Here is a 5564-nt window from a genome sequence, read left to right on the forward strand (position 1 = left end):
CAAGATTAACAATCTAGTTTATTTTTATTTTTTATTTTTTTCTTTGTTCCCTTCCTCTCCTACCTGATTCAACTGCTATATATATTTTTTTTACTAGGCAAAGAACTTTATTAACCTTTGCTTCACCTTAATTAGCTGCAAAGAATGATTTGTGTATAAGCAAAAACTGAAAAGAGCTGCAGTGTCCACGGGGCTTGGGCTTAAAAATATTAGAGATTGAGATTTTATCAGATCCATGAACAAAATTTAAAAAAGCAGTCATAACATAAAATAGCAGCTCCCAGTAACTTCTTCAAGTTTTATTTTTTTCAGGAGTTGACTCAATTAAGTTAGCTTCATTCTTGGAAGCCTCATCAAAATTCTCCACAAGATCTGGAACTTCATCATCATCCTCCTCTCCGGTAGCAAGTGGTGCTTTTCCATCCACAGATTGTTTGGGCAGAGCTTCAGCCAGTCTCCTTAAACTAGTCAGACTGTCTGCACCAAGCTGGTTTAAGATGCTGGGTAGCATTTCTGTCAGCTGCTTGGTCTCAGCGTGGCCTGTGATGGTGAAAGTGTTCNTGTTAAAGTGGATCACTGTTCCTTGGTTTGTGAACATATTCATCTCTTCAATACCAGAGATATTGTTTACCCCTAACTTCTTTAAGGAGAACTGAAGTTTTTTATCATCTGCTGTAGCTGTTCTGTGAACCACCTTCTTTCTGCGAGCAGTTCCTTTCCCACCAATGCGCACTTGTGCCTGCAGTTTGGCGAGTTTCTCCTGGTTCATGATAGTTACTTTCATCTTGTTGGAGAGGAAACGGGGCCGCGGGGGACTAGGGTTGGCGCTTAGGGGGTCTTGGGAAAACCAGCTGAGAATAATCGTACACACGCGGGGACGCAAGATGGCACTCAACTGCTATATTTTCCTGAAGTTATATTCATACCTTGTTAATCTAATTAATCGCCAAAACACTGCCTTGAAAGAAACTGTTTCAGCTGTTAGATATCTGGGTGCCAGTAACAAGGTTGCAAGATGACGCAAAAACAGCTCAACGGCTGGGTCTGAGAAAACATTATCTCGGTATGAACCAGATTTCAGCAGGCTCTTTTCCGGACATCAGCACTTAGGAATCACCTAACTCCCCCTTTCCTTTGCTCTGCTTCTTCCTACATTCCTATAAAACCTTCTGGCCATTATCAGAACAGGGAAGACGGCCTTTGAGAGAGCAGTCTGCCATCTTCCTGGAATGCCAGCATTATGAATAAATCTCCTTTTCTCTCCAACAACCCTTATCTTTTGATAATTGGCAAGCGGCCGAGCCTGAGTTCGGTAACACTGTCAGTGGACTGTTCCTAGCCACCTTTGGTTTGGTGCTGCCCAACTGAAATCAGTGCATGTTCAGATCAACTCCTGAAAATTTAATGTGTCTCCATTTACCTTTTAACATAACCTTTTCCAAGAACTGGCTTTCAAATATATATAGATGAGCAGATTAATAGATACATGCCTACAGAAGTGGGTAGCTATATAACCTGGATGTAAGTAACACCTCTCCTAAAAATTAAAAAAAAAAGATCATAAAATATACACATAAAATTCTGGATTTGCATAAGATACAGTGAGAGATCCATTATTTGTTTTGAAGACTGGGAAAGTAGTCTCTTTAAATGACAAGTTCCCCTAGAGTACTTAACATAAGGGCTTAGGGTTTTTTGTTTGTTTATTTTGCTTTTAATATTTCTTATCTACAGCAGAGTAAAGCCATAAGGCTCTGAGGAATAATCTGGGCACATTTTAAGAAAGTATTAAGAATGACTTCTCCACTAATATTAACTCATCTTAAAGTTATTTGATAGTGAAGGGTGGTTTATAGTTAGTTTAAATCATTTCCACACTACAGGAAAATCCCGTGGGCATCTAAAATCTCTCTTTATTTTCCCTGGTAGCTATTTTTATTGTTATGTCTAGACATTTAAAACAGGCTTCTAGGTTTAGTAAACAGGCCACACTGAAATACTGTGCATCACATTATACTTTCAGATGTCCTCATACGCCTTGCCTTAAATTTGCCTATACTCATTTTCACTTGGACAAGCTTTCCCATGGCGGCTGTTCAATTCCAATTGAAGTTAATGGGTCTAATTTCATCTACCTAGGTGAAAATACCTTCTGATTCAGTGTCAGGACCTTTTAAAAAGCATCGCTTTAAGTGCTTTGTTATAGTCAAGTCTGAAATTAAGTAGTGCTTATTGCCTATAATGCAAACTGTTCTTGTGACAAAATTTTCCTAACTGTTGCATGGTATACTTTTAAAAATTGTCACACTCCATTACAGATTGAAGATTTTGATAATACAGAAATGGGTTAAGCACAGAAAAATGATTTGATTACATCCTTAAGCAAGTAGAATTATTTTTGTTTATGTTTATGGACAACAGAAAACTTGCCCAAGAGGTGGAAAGTCTTTCAATTTAGAAGACGATGATTTTGCTCTTTTCTTTCTTTTTTTTTTTTGTTACAAGTGTTTACATGTTGTATTTGACTTTACAGTATAGTGAACCTCTCTTGGTCATTGATTGAAACAATGCAGTGAGCACTACTTAAACAATAGTTCATAAAGTCCTCATAACCACTCTCCTGGGTGGTACTATCAGAATCACATTTCAGTTTATTGTGCTTTGCTTTAATGCACTTCACAGATATTGCATTTTTTTACAAATTGAAGATTTATGGCAACCCTGCACAGAGCAAGTCTATAGGCTCTATTTTTCCAACATTTGCTCACTCTATGTCACATTTGGCAATTCTCACAATATTTCAATTTTTTTCACTACTGTTACACTCGTGGTGATCTGTGATCAGCAATCTTTGATATTACTACTGTAATTGTTTTGGGGTACCAGAAACCACGCTCATATAAAACAATAAACTTAACCCATAAATGATGTATGTGCTCTGATTGCTTTAGCAACTGGCTGTTCCCTGTCTTTCTCCCTCTCCTCAGGCCTCCCTACTCCCTGAGACAAAACAATATTGAATTTAGACTAATTAATAATCCTGCATTGGCCTCTCAGGATTCAGATGAAAAGAACAGTCACACGTCTCTCTCACTTTAAATCAAAAGCTGGAAATGATTATGCTTAATGCGATGGCATGTTGAAAGTCCAGATAGGCCAAAAACTAAGCTGCTCATGACAAACAATTAAGCAAATTGTGAGTGCAAAAAAAAAGTTTTTGAAGGAAACTGTAAGTGCTACTCTAATGAACACATGGATGATGAGAAAGCAAAACAGACTTATTGCTGATATGGAGAAAGTTTTAGTGGTCTGGATAGAAGATCAAACCAGCCACAACATTTCCTTAAGCCAAAGCCTAATCCAGAGCAATGCCCTAACTTTTCAATTCTATGAAGGCTGAGAGAGGTGAAGAAAAGTTTGACACTAGAAGTTGGTTCATGAGGTTGAAGGCAAGAACCATCTCCACAACATAAAATTGCAAGGTGAAGCAGCAAGTGCTCAGACAGAAACTGCAGCAAGTTATCCAGAAGATCTAGCTAAGATAATTAATCAAGGTGGTTATACTAAACAACATATTTTCAATGTAGATGAAACAGCCTTCTATTGGAAAAAGATGTCATCAAGGAGTTTCATAGCCAGAGAAGAAAAGTCAATGTTTGGCTTCAAAGCTTCAAAGAACAGGCTGACTCTCTTGTTAGGGGCTAATGCAGCTGGTGACTTTAAGTTGAAGCCAGCGCTCAGTTACCATCCAAAAAATCTAGGGCCCAAGAATTATGCTAAATCTACTCTGCCTGTGCTCTACAAATGGAACAACAAAACCTGTATGACAGCACATCTCTTTACAACATGGTTTACTAAATATTTTAAGCCCATTTTTGAGATCTACTGCTCAGAAAAAAAGATTCCTTTCAAAATATTGCCACTCATTGACAATGCACCTGGTTGCCCAAGAGCTCTGATGAAAATTTACAATAAGATTAATGTTGTTTTCCTGCCTGCTAAGACAATATCCATTTTGTAGCCCATGAATCAGGAGTAATTTTGACTTTCAAGTATTATTATTTAAGAAATACATTTTGTAAGGCTATATCTGCCATAAACAGGGATTCCTCTGATGGATCTGAGCAAAGTAAATTGAAAAACTTTTGGATAGTATTCACCATTCTAAATGCAAGATTCATAAAAAGAAGGTCAAAATATCAACATTAACAGGAGCTTGGAAAAAGTTGATTCCAACACTCACGGATGACTGAGTGATTCAAGACTTCAGTGGATGAAGTAAATGCAGATGTGGTGGAAAAGGCAAGATAATTAGAAGTGGAGCCTGAAGATGTGACTGAATTGCTGTAATCTCATGATAAAACTTGAAATGGATGAGGAATTGCTTCTTATGCGTGAGCAAAGGAAGTGGTTTCTTGAGATGGAATCTACTCCTGGTAAAGATACTGTGAAGACTGTTGAAATGACAATGAAGTATTTAGAATATTACTCATTAACTTAGTTGATATAACAGCGGCAGAGTTTGAGAGAATTGATTCCAATTTTGAAAGTTCCACTGTGGGTAAAATGCTGTCAAACAGCATCACATGCTACAGAGAAATTGTTTGTGAAAGGAAGTCAATCGATGCAGCAAACTTCATTGTTGTCTAATTTTAAGAAATTGCCACAGCTACCTTAGCCTTCAGCAACCACCATCTTAACCAGAAGGCATCAACACTGAGGGAAGACCTCCACCAGCAAAAAGAGTTGACTCGCTGAAGGTTCAGATGATGGTTAGCATTTTTAAATTAAGGTTTACATATATAATAATTTAGACATAATGATATTGTACACTTATTAAACTATAGTATAGTGTAAATATAACGTTCATATGCACTGAAACACTAAAAAACAAAACTAAACATGTAACTTGCTTTATTGCAATATTAACTTTATTGTGGTGGTCTGGAACCAAACCTGAAATATTTCCGAGGTATGCCTGCATTACCCTTATTTCACCCATGTAGGAAGTGAGCCTCAAAAAAAGATATGACCCCTCTTAAACAATTGGGGATTAGAAATCAACCAGGCCTGGCTTTAATTAGTCTTTCTACTTTAGAGCCACTAAAACGTTAATTCAAACAAATAAATTCAATCTATGGAGGCTGCAAAGATTCTGATATTGCCTTAAATACTCAGGGTATTTAAGGGCAATCCCCTACACTGGATTGCTTACAATCTAAGGTACTCTATCCACGACTGTAGTTGAGATAAATATAAAACGAAGGAAAACTGCGAGGTGGTTCTTGGTTCTGCCTAGTCTCAGAGAGAGTCTAGGAAAGGGGCTTGTGGTAAGCCAAAGTGTCATGTTTATGACTTGTCTAATCAAAGGTGACTGCCACGAATTTGCTAAACTTCATGAGAGCAAGTCTTCCCTTTTTATGTTAAAATATCCAAAAAAAACCAAAAAAAAAAACATTTGGACGAACTGTCACAATTCTCGAGTTGACAAAAAAATTAAAATTTTCAAAACTTGTCAGACAAGTTAAAAAAGAAAAATCAACGGGCCAGGTTTGGTTTATGGG

At 37.2% G+C, this 5564-nt stretch overlaps 1 pseudogene; it reads right to left on the bottom strand.

The window, feature by feature from the left end:
• Window positions 1-203: 203 nt before the first annotated feature.
• Window positions 204-784, bottom strand: LOC109372710 (transcription factor BTF3 pseudogene; annotated as a pseudogene).
• Window positions 785-5564: the final 4780 nt, after the last annotated feature.

The sequence above is a fragment of the Hipposideros armiger genome, unplaced genomic scaffold (assembly GCF_001890085.2).
Source record: "Hipposideros armiger isolate ML-2016 unplaced genomic scaffold, ASM189008v1 scaffold_660, whole genome shotgun sequence".
In the NCBI taxonomy this organism is placed as follows: Eukaryota; Metazoa; Chordata; class Mammalia; order Chiroptera; family Hipposideridae; genus Hipposideros; species Hipposideros armiger.